The sequence below is a fragment of the Leiobunum rupestre genome, chromosome 6, assembly GCF_980474605.1.
Source record: "Leiobunum rupestre chromosome 6, qqLeiRupe1.1.hap1, whole genome shotgun sequence".
Classification (NCBI taxonomy): Eukaryota; Metazoa; Arthropoda; class Arachnida; order Opiliones; family Sclerosomatidae; genus Leiobunum; species Leiobunum rupestre.
The window spans coordinates 27,975,272-27,988,740 of record NC_143389.1 but is presented as its reverse complement, the minus strand read 5'-3'; the positions used below and the strand labels follow the sequence as shown (position 1 = coordinate 27,988,740).

General features: G+C 34.7%; 1 protein-coding gene across 2 annotated transcripts in view; it reads right to left on the bottom strand.

Annotated features, from left to right (window-relative positions):
• The window catches only part of tna (Zinc finger MIZ domain-containing protein tonalli), a 262,606-nt gene extending 250,342 nt beyond the window's left edge, over positions 1–12,264 (bottom strand). For both annotated transcript variants that reach the window (XM_090176869.1, XM_090176871.1), the window contains exon 1: positions 11,869–12,264. The gene's annotated coding sequence lies outside the window, so the exon portion shown is untranslated. The remainder of the gene's footprint in view (positions 1–11,868) is intronic.
• Positions 12,265–13,469: the final 1,205 nt, after the last annotated feature.

The following is a 13,469-nucleotide window of genomic DNA, read 5'->3' as shown; positions in this document are numbered from 1 at the left end:
TCGTTGTTTTGAACTAATGTTGTTAATTTTCCGGAAAAATAAAATGCGGAAAAAGTTCCGCAAATCGGAAAAATAAAAAATTGAAACATAAATTACTTAGGGTTTTTAATTTTTTAAACTTTTAATCGCTATCAATATCTAATAACAGTAAACATACTACAAAACATTAATAGTCTTACATTGTTAATCATATTAAAGCTATTCTAGAGGTTTGATTTTACTTTTAAATTTGAAAAAATTAGACGAAAATGGACTAATCATGGAATTATTTTTTTTCGGGAAAATACGGAAAAAAGGCTCCGGTCATTTTCCGACTTACAACACAATTTTAAACTATTTTTAATTTAAATTAAAAATAATTGTTTATAACACACTTTTAACTCTTCTTCATTCTTACTTGAAGGATACATTTTTAGAGAAAGTAGTATTTTAGGGCGGGCTAGCGATAGAATTATTAGCCCCCTACGTCGTCATAGCTTTAGCTACCGTATAGAGATATCAGGAAAAACAGTGAAAAAGAAAATTAATCAAAGCCTGACATTTAAAAAAAAAACATACTTCGGATCTTGGGTAGACACGTTCTAAAAATAAACGGACCCGGATAAGAACGTAGACATAAAATCCGTAAATTTAATAATCTGAATTAATGAAAAATCATTGAAGCATCTAAGTTCAATAACTATATCCAGAAGTTTATAATAAACTCCAGCTGCAGGAAAAGTATCTAAATCTCGGATCCTACTGTTGTTTTCCATTCTGACGTATAATCTGAATCAGGACCTTTTTATACAACTCTCCTTTTTGAATTATAACTATCGTGTAAAAGCACTGGAAAAAGGAAAAAGTTTGTTTATGGACGAACTATTTTCCACTTATTTTATTCAAACTTGGACAACAGCGAGTCAAAACTTGTCAAAAAGTATATTAAATGAAAATTTAAATTAGATACTCCGTCCCACCCAAAATGGTTATACTAAAGGCTGCTAACGTCTATAATTTTTAAATTTTATGGCGTCATGAATATTCTACTCAATGTGACTATCTAAATGCACCAACATGTGGCGTATAGAAAACTATGTTTATTCTAACAAAAATAAGAATCTCTATAGTTCAACAAAGCAATATATATATAGGCTTTAAACGAGAGCCAATTTCAAAGCACATCTTTGAATCAAACTCTTTATTATCAAGTCCTTCACCTTTCTTGCCGCCATAGCAATAAATCAATCACACAAAATTTTTTATCTAATTAACCTCATTAATTAAAAAAACTTCTAAGAGTATGTAAAATCTTCCTGGAAAAATCATGTTTAAAATGTTTTAAACATATTGTGTTTTGTTTAAAAGGTTGGTTTAAAACACTTAATTGTTTTAAAATTGCTAACACTGCCAAAAGCATTGGCTACTGGCCAACTAAAACGATTGTAATAAAGAAAACGAATTAAACTCTGATTTCCAATAAAGGGATAACTGTACCTGTTATAATAACGGTACCGGTAATACACCACTTTTAATTATAATGGCTTTCAAAAAATTAACACTTTTGTACTTGTTAAACTGAATATTTCTGTTTTAGACCTAAATTTTAGGTGAAATGTCCCACATTGAATTCAAAGTGGTTAAACCTCCAATGAGAATAATTTTGAAAACAAAATTAAAAACAGGGTTGTCTAATTTAATTTATAGCAATACTGCTCAAAGAGTTATTTAAATCAAGTGATTGCTTTAAAATATCTTTGATTTATTTCCTGTAATGGTTGCAATTGAAAGATATCATAATTCTGAAAAACAATTTTATTTTGTTAAAACCGAGACAATTATAATAATCAACTAGACAATAACATTGCCATTAACTTTAAGCAAATCAATAAATTCATCAAAATAAATAACTTTAATTTTAAATGTTACTAGGTACGTAGTTTTTACGATATGTTAAAATTAATAGAAATTAAATTACGCGAAAAGGTAGTTCATAATAACAAGGGGGCAAAAAAGCTAAACCCTAACGTTCACTTTCCCAAAAATATGTTTCCGCCATCTTACGGTAAAATTTTAACACTTATTTTTTTACTTTATAATTATTAATTTGATCCCATAATAAAACGCATTTAATCAAACGAACCAAAAAATCAGTGGTACAAATAACTAAATAAAACGTCGAAAAATTCGGTTTTACAATTTATTCTAATATTATCAGATAAATTTTACCGCGATCGAGTTAGCCAATACATTTCGACAAAGTTAACTTTCTAAGCGTCGAGTCGTTGATAAGGAAACGGCGTTTTAGGAGGCATTTATTCCGGTTCTCCTTCAAATATCAGCCAAGAAAACAAAAGACGCGCGAAAAAAAGCGAGAATTCGTGGAAGAATTCGAAAATATTCGAAAACGGGCACATCTGTATCTGTTTAAGAAGATAAGCAAACCAGTTCTTTCGGAGTCGAGCGCTGACGAATCCTGGAAACTCTAGCCACGGCTTACTAATTAGCGAATCGACAGGAGTGCAAAGATGGCCCGCGAACTTCCCCTGGCGTTGCGGGCTTCCCGAAACTTTCTTTAAAAACAGCGGTGCCAAAAAGATCTCCAGAAGCCGCAAAGCGACGCGAGCTTCTTTGCTCTCGCGCGCACAAGGGGGGGGGGGTTCAGGGGGGAAAACGGTGTTGACGACGACGGGAATATTCCCCATCGTCACATGACCCTGGCCAGTTTGGAAAACTCCGAATTTCATACCACCTTTCTTTTTACCCTCGCGGAGGACAAGCCATATTTTGGGGTCGTTCACAAAATACGTTTTCGACACCCTCCATAATAACAATCCAATCGGGTAATGGCACTTCCTAACTTTAATACGCCTCGAAATTATTAAATTACATTCAAAATAAATTTATAAAGAACCTATACGGGTTACTGAGAACGTATACCGACGTTCTACTTAAACAGGGTTCGTACAAAATTTCAGGATTAAAATTCCCTGACATTTCCAGGTTTTGCCTGACCAAATTGCCAAATTTCCCTGACCATTTTTGTAGAATAAATTAATGTTTTGAGGTAAAATCTTGAAAAATATCGATTATGTATTTTTAATACATCTTTCAAAAATTTATTTGCCGGATTATTTTTGGGTCATTTTAAAATTCCCTTAATTTTTTCGACCATTTTCAAATTCCCTGACTATTCCCTGACCATTTAAATTCCTTGACCATTTGGAAACATTTTCAAATTCCCTGACTTTTCCCTGACCATTTGGAAACATTTTCAAATTCCCTGACTTTTCCCTGACCATTTGGAAACATTTTCAAATTCCCTGACTTTTCCAGGTCATGTACGAAACCTGTTAAAACAGTAACGATATCTGTCGGGGACGTGTTTTTCATTATTTTTAATTAAAATCAACCAACTATTTTGCAATTAAATTCAAATTAAATTTGATTTACGTAGCACTAGCCAAATTAAGAGCTAAAACTAAATTTTTCATAACTAATTACATACATGTTATTTTCGAGAGATAAACGAAAACGTGCTGATAACAGATGGCACTAAACAATCGGGGAAAATGGAAGTTTATGTACTTCCGTTTGACAGAGAATCGTACGCTAGCGGACTTGATAGATAGACTCGTACGTTCTCAGTATTCTATGTACGTTCTTGTTTTACCTCCATACTATTATAATTGAAAAAAAAAGTTTTAAATAATGACTTAAAATAGCTGATAAATTATGTTCTGGTATAAAATTATGATTTTCGTGGCGTTGTAGCTAAGCCCCGCCTTAAAAAGCCGACAGGAGATTATTCTACGTCACAGCTCACAAGGCAAAACATTATACAATCCTATTTGGTAAATAATCATGGCCGATTTAAATTTGTTACCACAGCAACGAAAATAGTCCGTACCCACGAACATTCTAAAAATTTAGCGTACCGTCGCAACATTGAGTAGACCCACCTTAGAACGTTCAGTAATTTGCGAACGCACCCTTATCTAGGCACCGGCGTTGAGCGGATGCCGGCTTTGGGGGACGGGCGGTGGGACAAAGAAGCGGAGACCCTGGGGAGAGAATCCCTCACCTTCGAACCGAGCCAAGAAGACTCTTCGAAAACCCATCTTTATTAATATCCGAAAAAAATAACATATCAGCCTGGGGCATTTTTCGTTGGCAAAGATAGCGAAGGAGCGGCTCGCGTTTAGAGCCAGATAAACTCACTGATTTTCCATTTTTCAAAGATGAAATTTCCCAAATAGATTTCGCTGACTTAAAAATAGCTTCGTTTTAAAAATCATGCTAAAAGAGATTTATTTAAGTTAAATTTCTAAATAATTTTAAAAATTTGGCTCAACGCGTGATGATATCAATCGTGGATATAAACGCCTGCAAATATAATTTTGGTATTCATCCGCGCAACGTGTGCTAGCACCTAGTATAAACATTCGAAAGAAATAACCATCGTTAACGGTGTTCAAACATTTCCGTGATTCGCGTCGTTCCACCAAATATTATTCTACTACGGATGATAAAATACGTGAAAAAGTAGATTAGTCCATAATTAAAAGGGATAATATATCTAAATCCTAAACAAATATGAAGAAATAAAAAACTTACTAATAACTCGTACCGATAGGTCTTCGAGCGAATCTCGTATTAAATAGATCTTCGAGTAATAAACTACATAAAAACTAAATAAAATAGCCAGAAATTCCAACGGTAGACCGGTTTCGTTCTATTTGGAACTCAACAGTACCGTGCGGGAAATCTGGCTAGCGACTGTTATAACTTAACTTCTAACTTATTATTCTACTACTTCGATTCATTTACTTCTAGTTAAATGTGTTCCGTTTTTATATACGAAGTTAGCTGGTAAAATTTTAGCAGCTTTCTTAAGATGCTCAAATTTAAATGGTTTTCTTCAACGTGTCTCTATTTAATGAGATTTCTTAAAGTGCTAAAATTTAAAGAGCTTTTTTTAACGTGCCAAAATTTAAAGAACTTTCGTTAACGTGCCAAAATTTAAAGCACTATCTTTAACGTGCCAAAATTTAAAGAGCTTTCTTAAAGTGCTAAAATTTAAAGAGCTTTCTTAAACAGGGTTCGTACAAAATTTCCGGAATTAAATTCCCTGACATTTCCAGGTTTTCCCTGACCAAATTTCAAAATTTTCCAGGACCATTTTTGTAGAATAAATGAATGGTTTGAGATAATAATCTTGAAAAATATTTTCTTTCAAAGATTTATTTGCCTGATTTTTTTGGGACCCCAAATTCCTTGACTTTTCCCTTACATTATGGAATCATTTTCCAATTCCCTGATCTTTTGGAAACATTTTCAAATTCACCGACTTTTCCAGGTCATGTACGAACCCTGTTAAAGTGCCAAAATTTATAGAGCTTTCTTTAACGCGCCAAAATTTAAAGAGCTTTCTTTAACGTGCCGAAATTGAAAAAGCTTTCTTTAACGTGCCAAAATTTAATGAGCTTTCTTTAAAGTGCAAACATTTAATGAGCTTTCTTAAAGTGCTAAAATTTAAAGAGCTTTCTTAAACAGGGTTCCTACAAAATTTCCGGAATTAAATTCCCTGACATTTCCAGGTTTTCCCTGACCAAATTTCAAAATTTTCCCGGACCATTTTTGTAGAATAAATGAATGGTTTGAGTTAAAAATCTTGAAAAATATTTTATTTCAAAGATTTAGTTGCCCGATTTTTTTGGGACCCAAAATTCCTTGACTTTCCCCTCACATTTTGGAATCATTTTCCTGACCTTTTGGAAACATTTTCAAATTCACCGACTTTTCCAGGTCATGTACGAACCCTGTTAAAGTGCCAAAATTTATAGAGCTTTCTTTAACGCACCAAAATTTAAAGAGCTTTCTTTAAGGTGCCAAAATTTAAAGAGCTTTCTTTAAGGTGCCAAAATTTAATGAGCTTTCTTTAAAGTGCCAAAATTTAAAGAGCTTTCTTTAACGTGCCAAAATTTAAAGAGCTTTCTTTAAGGTGCCAAAATTTAATGAGCTTTCTTTAAAGTGCCAAAATTTAAAGAGCTTTCCTAAAAAGTGCAAAAATGTAAAGGGCTTTCTTAAGATGCTGAAATTTAAAGGGCTTTCTTAAGGTGGTAAAATTTAAAAGAGCTTTCAGTTACGTTAAAATAGAAGACTTTTCAATAAAATAATAAATTTTAAGAAACTTTCTTTTACGTGGTATTTAATTTTAAAACAAAACTTCATTTAAACGTTAGTCAAAATTTTGTTTAAATTATGTAGAAATATAAATAAGAAAATGAATTTATGTTTACGCTTCTTACAAATACAAAACTCGTTCCATTTGCGCTCCAAAACGAGTAATTGAAAAAAAATCAACCGATCCTTTTGCAAGTAATATCTTTTAATTTCAGCGGAATTAAATTACCGGGTTTCCGTGACGCGCTGAGCCAAATATAAAAGGCGAAACCTCTTCCAATAACGAGATAGCCCAAATTTCAACAAATACACAACCTCGAATATTATTAATTCGAAAGGCGTTGATGGCAAATGTTTACCGAGGAACAGTTGAAAGGGGATAAAGGAGCAACATGGCCAGGGAAGGCGGCCGCGGTTGAAAGACCAGAGGGGATCGACTTAAAAGTTGCCAGAACGCCAACGCCGATATCGAGTGGATCGATTGCGAACTAGATATTTAGGGACGATCCCCCTCCCCCTTAACGCGAACGCGCGAATATTGGAAGGTGCGCGCGCGAAGGGAGCGAACGGGTGGAGTTGTTCGCGCCTGCGCACACGCCGAATGAACCCAAGAGAGAATCGGGGGGGGGGGGGCGCCATGGAAGCCTCGCGTAAAGGAAGAGAAAAGGGTACGTCTGCGAAGGAGGGGGGGGGTGGCCACCGCGGGGAAATAGTGAAAAAGAGGCGCGCGTGGTGCGCTGAATATCAGCTGTTCCAGATACCTCTCTCTCTCTCTCTCTCCCCGTAGCTGCGCGAGCCATTCCCCTCCCACCCCCCCCCCTCCGAAAACGTAAAAAGATTTAAGGAAAAGTGGGCTAACTAAATTCAGAAAATGGAATACAATAATGCCTTCCATTGGTATTTTTAAAAGGAGCTTTTTTAATCGCGAATGTTCTCTTTCTTCTTGTTGCTAGTTATTTATATCTAACACATGATAGGGACCGAAAGAGGCACCCCAAAAAAAGGCCAGGGAGAGGCTGCATACGATATCCGCAATAATAAGCAACATCTCGTTGGAGACGGTGTTATTTTTTCCCTCTGCCCTTTTATAACTTTTTTTTCCGAATTTGGGGGGAAGGGGGTGTAAGTTGCACGCCGCTCTGTTGCGTCATCTCCGATATTCGGTTTCGCGGTTTGCTAACAACGAGCGCCTTAATGACAGTTCTTTTTTTTTGGAAATTTGAAGCTTAAAAGAGGACAAATTTTAGGAGAAAACTAAATCGGTATAACTTTATATTAAATATAAAGTTTCAAAAATTCAGGGTTGGCTGCTTTAAGTGATAATCGACTAGGCACAGATAAAGTATCTTAAACTGTTTTTGTTTAATGAAGTTGTTAAAAATAGTCAAAGAAAGGTAAGCCCGTTACGTATACCGGGTTGACACAGTTTTTTTCACAATCAAATTCCCTGACTTTTCCAGGTTTTCCCTGACGACCTCTGGAGATTTTCCCTGACTTCTTTTGTGCCAAGATTTTGTATTTTTTCACCTTTATTTTAGAAAACATTTCCTATTTGCAACTAAAATTAAATTACCTGACATTTCCCTGATTTTTAGACTAATTTTTAAAATTACCCGACTTTTCCCCGATTTTTAGACAAATTTTTAAGATAACTTGACTTTTCCCTGATTTTAGACTAATTCTTAAAATTACCTGACTTTTCCCTGATTTTAGACTAATTCTTAAAATTACCTGACTTTTCCCTGATTTAAGATTAATTCTTAAAATTACCTGACTTTTCCCTGATTTAAGACTAATTCTTAAAATTACCTGACTTTTCCCTGATTTTTGGAATAATTTTTAAAATTACCTGACTTTTCCCTGATTTTAGACTAATTCTTAAAATTACCTGACTTTTCCCTGATTTTAGACTAATTCTTAAAATTACCTGACTTTTCCCTGATTTTAGACTAATTCTTAAAATTACATGACTTTTTCCTGATTTTAGACTAATTCTTAAAATTACCTGACTTTTCCCTGATTTTTGGAATAATTTTTAAAATTACCTGACTTTTCCATGACTTTTAGACTTATTCTTAAAATTACCTGACTTTTCCCTGATTTTAGACTAATTCTTAAAATTACCTGACTTTTCCCTGATTTTAGACTAATTCTTAAAATTACCTGACTTTTCCCTGATTTTAGACTAATTCTTAAAATTACCTGACTTTTTCCTGATTTTAGACTAATTCTTAAAATTACCTGACTTTTCCCTGATTTTTGGAATAATTTTTAAAATTACCTGACTTTTCCATGACTTTTAGACTTATTCTTAAAATTACCTGACTTTTCCCTGATTTTAGACTAATTCTTAAAATTACCTGACTTTTTCCTGATTTTTATACCCATTTTCAAATTCCCTGACTTTTTCTGGAATTCCAGGTACCGTGGCTACTCTGTTATAGTCCCAGAAAATAAAAGTTAATTTTTTAATACGGCATATAATTTTGGTACTTCAATTAAACAGAATTAACACAAGCGAAAAAAATAGTTTAATAGTAATATAAACACCAGTGTTTGATAAAAACCTGGTTTAAAACAAATAAACTTTTGTTTAAACTAAAAAAAACTGCTATTTTTCCAACTCGGCAAAAATGATGTTTTTCAATAATTAATTCCAAGCATTTGATAATGTACAGAACTTAAACGCTGTTAACATTGAAAATAGAATTATTTTTAGACCTCCGATTTTAAAAAAGGGATTGTTTTTATAATAAAGCTATATTTATGAAAAACGTTGGTCATGATAGAAAGGACTTACAGTATTGTTCAGAAAGTTAATTAAAATTACAATATCCCAGAATATAAAAATGAATCAGACCAAATAAAGTGTTCTATTATTTTTTATTTTTGTCACGGGGTTACGTCATCAAACTTCCTAACTATATAAATTCTTACACTTAAAAAGCGTTCCCACATTTTTCAAAAATTAAATGTTACTTATTGTAATGATATCAATATAGGTAGTCTTGAATATTTTGGAGTTTAATTTTTGGTTACTGCCATATTAAATTTGGAAAAAAATTAACTAAATGTTAATTTGATTTTAATTAATTTTTGCATAAATTTCGAATAAAAATACACGTAAATTGATATTATAAATTGTCTTTGGTACAATTTAAGAGTGCTCTTACTTATTATGTAAGAGTTATATTACTATCCATTAACACGTTAAGTGTTAAAATAAAATGGTCAACATTTTTGCTACTCCCCTATAATATTAAAAACTTAACTTTAAGAAAACTAAATGTTAGTAAATGTTTATTCTAGGTAAACAAATGTGTCTTATATAAAAGTGATAACTAATACAAAAAATAATTCCGGGGTTTTGATTTCTATGCGCAAAATGTGCACGTTTAACATTTCTTTCTTGAGGGAATTGGAATATTTCGATGCGTGGATTGCTTATGTATCATAAATAAGAAGTGGGTGACGTTATTTACCGGGATCAAGATAAAAAAACTCGAATCCCCAATTTGATAGCATTTTCCATTTAGTTTCCAATTTAACAAAGCTTAAATCTTACAAGATTGGTAAGAAATCTGACAAGATTGGTACGACAACTTACAAGATTGGTAAGAAATCTTACAAGATTGGTAAGAAATCTTACAAGATTGGTAAGAAATCTTACAAGATTGGTAAGACATCTGACGAGATTGGTAAGACATCTGACGAGATTGGTAAGACATCTGACGAGATTGGTAAGACATCTGACGAGATTGGTAAGACATCTGACGAGATTGGTAAGACATCTTACGAGATTGGTAAGACATCTGACGAGATTGGTTAGAAATCTGACGAGATTGGTTAGAAATCTGACGAGATTGGTTAGAAATCTGACGAGATTGGTAAGACATCTTACGAGATTGGTAAGACATCTTACGAGATTGGTAAGACATCTTACGAGATTGGTAAGATATCTTACGAGATTGGCAAGACATCTTACGACATTGGCAAGACATCTTACGACATTGGCAAGACATCTTACGACATTGGCAAGACATCTTACGACATTGGCAAGACATCTTACGACATTGGTAAGAAATCTTACGAGATTGGTAAGAAATCGTACCAGATTGTTAAGAAATCGTACCAGATTGTTAAGAAATCGTACCAGATTGGTAAGAAATCGTACCAGATTGGTAAGAAATTGTACCAGATTGGTAAGAAATCTTACCAGATTGGTAAGAAATCTTACCAGATTGGTAAGAAATCTTACCAGATTGGTAAGAAATCTTACCAGATTGGTAAGAAATCTTACCAGATTGGTAAGAAATCTTACCAGATTGGTAAGAAATCTTACCAGATTGGTAAGAAATCTTACGAGATTAGTAAGAAATCTTACCAGATTAGTAAGAAATCTTACCAGATTGGTAAGAAATCTTACCAGATTGGTAAGAAATCTTACGAGATTAGTAAGAAATCTTACCAGATTGGTAAGAAATCTTACGAGATTAGTAAGAAATCTTACGAGATTAGTAAGAAATCTTACGAGATGGGAAAGAAATCTTACGAGAATGGTAAGAAATCTTACGAGATTTTGTAGCGGCTTTTATAGTCGAGTTTTCGGAAGAGTTCTCACAGACTTTACGCAAATTTGGTTTACCTTCACTCTTGACCAAATAGCAGAAATGTGCCTTGGTTTTGTACTGCTTATTTAAAAACTGACGCTATTTATTATTAGGTGAAAAGGGTGTCCAAAGGTTTAATAACCACCCCTTAGGGGTCATTCTGTTGGTTCACGCGATTATCAAGGACGGTCGTCAATTTCGCTACCTGACTAGGGGTAAGCGAAGAAAGGGGGAGGGGGGGGGGCGGACGATTCCATCTCAGGGGTGTTTTAAACAGGTTTTAAACGCGAATTATCTCCCAAATCGCATGACAAGGACCTTTCCCAAATAAACGTCATTATTTAAAGGGCGCGTGTTACATAATCTCTATTATTGTTGCAATACTAAGCATTATACTTCATTTCGTGATATTTAATTCTCCCAATTTAAGTTCTTGTCATAAAGTTATGATTACGTAACGCGTCAATTTGCAAAATAATGTTGCAATACTCGGATGTAACCCAGTTCGTTATTTGTACGTTTGACCTTGTCGTGTAAGTACATTAAGTGGTTGAAATCTAAGACTAGAATTGAAAACAAAGCTTTTCTCTCGGACTTGCCTATATTCCAATAAGAGGACCTAATCCCACTGACGCCAAGCGGCGAGTTGGCAAAGCTCACGGAAATGACGATCATAAAGTAAAGCCGACAGTGTTGCCATATTTTTTTTGTTATAATTATTTCTCGTTCCAAAATATATGCCAACCAATTTTCTATTGATGTCTTTCCAAAAACTATTTAAAAACTTAGCAAGATTTACATATTTTCGTTCAAATGTTACGTGAGTTCGTTGTTAAATATAAAATACCGCCTGGTAGATAAACTTTTAAAACTTGCCGCTTGGTGTCAATACGAATAACGCCTATTACGTTAACTTAACATGATAAAATTGACAACAATAATACTACCTTATTGCCAAGGAAATATAAGTAAATTTAATTTTGATGTGTCATGGTGTGATTTAAATTACGCAAATCATAAATACTACACCATAAATTAAATTTAAGATTTTAGTAATGAAAAAATTAAAAAAAAGGTAATAATTATTACTTACGGTTATTCCAAATTAAAATCAAAACAAATCCAGCGGATATATTTCCAAACTTCAATTGTTTAAAAACCGCACAAATAATAATAAAAAAGACGGCTTAACCGCACTCACAAAATAAATAATAACGCTTAGCAATATCAATGGCGTAACCGGCAGATGGGGCCTAAATCTCAGTTCGGTGTCGTCTATGAAATACAGATAATAATCCAGCGTACACTTACACACCAAGCGATTCGCGATCGAGCTTTCACGCGCCTTTAATATTGAAAAGTTACTCGACGAAGAGCTAAAAGCGTTAAATATTTGAACGGACAAATACAATGGCGACGGGAGAGGACGCGAAGTGAACCGCACGTGCGAACCAACTCGTACGAAGCGAGCGCGACACCTCCGCTCTCGGAAAGATCTCGCGCAATATTGGCGGTGGAGAGGCGAAATTACCGTCGAAGAGAGTAGTCGTTTACAGCCGCGGTACGCGTAGAATCGGTCACAGACGCGCCGTAGCTGGGCGCTGCGAGCGTTCACTTTCTAAAATTTACAGAGTTACGTAGGAAGTAATGAAAACCCGGGAGTAGGTTTTGGGCGCGTGGTTAGGCCTGAGCTTGCCGGGAGGGGGGAGGAGGGGAAAGACGAGAAAGCTCTGGGTTTTCGGATTGCAGAATTGGCCGAAAGCTCGGTTTGCCGGCAGGGAAAAATACCGGAGACACGATGAGCGGCCCAATCAATAGGCGGTCATGGCGCCTTTAGCCGTAGCCTATAACATAGGTGAGGGCTTCATGAATAGTCAATGAAATTCTGTACCTTGTCGTCACGCGCAAACGGGATGAGAAAGAGGAATTTCACTCGAGAGATGGCGTCCCGAAACGAACTAGAAGAGAGGGGAGGGGGGGGAGAAACAACGGAAGTGAAAAATCGCGGGTTTTTTGACGCTACAGAGCGCGTTCAGCCGCTGACGAACCTAGCGTGCGCGTTCGGGGATTGTTTGGGGACTGACAACTTCGATAGGCGAGGGCTTCTGGTGATTTAGTTTGTGATGATTTTCTACCCAAAGTTGATAAACCAGAAGCTGCTTGAAAATAAAAATAAATTACGCCGCTTAAAGTTGGGTTTACATTAATTATAATTAATTGTGCGACTAAAACAATTTGATTAGCAGTGGCAGTGCGCCAGGAGGTAAGCCAACGCCGCCAAATCTTACGAAGTGTCCCAAAATTTAAAAATTATTCTAAAGGTGTAGGCTTAACTTTTAAATTCCTTTACACTTTCTACTGAATATTTTCCAGGGAGCATAGAAATATAATTTTTGCGCAAATAAAACCATACTTTGCTAGCTTTGGGAAATAACAAAATGTCACAGACATATGAGTACACACAGTCCCCTCCCCGGTGTATTTAACATATTTTGAATATTAATTTTAAAATTAAACACATTTACAATCACCTTGTACTTTAACCCAAAGGAATTTGGTCGAAAATGGGGTTTTTCTCCAGCACCTTGTACACTTAAAACAATTTCTAAATCACCATGTCGTTTAACAGAACTAACGTACTAAACATTAACAACCAAAGAGTAATGTTACCTAAAATAAAAATCGAAGACCACC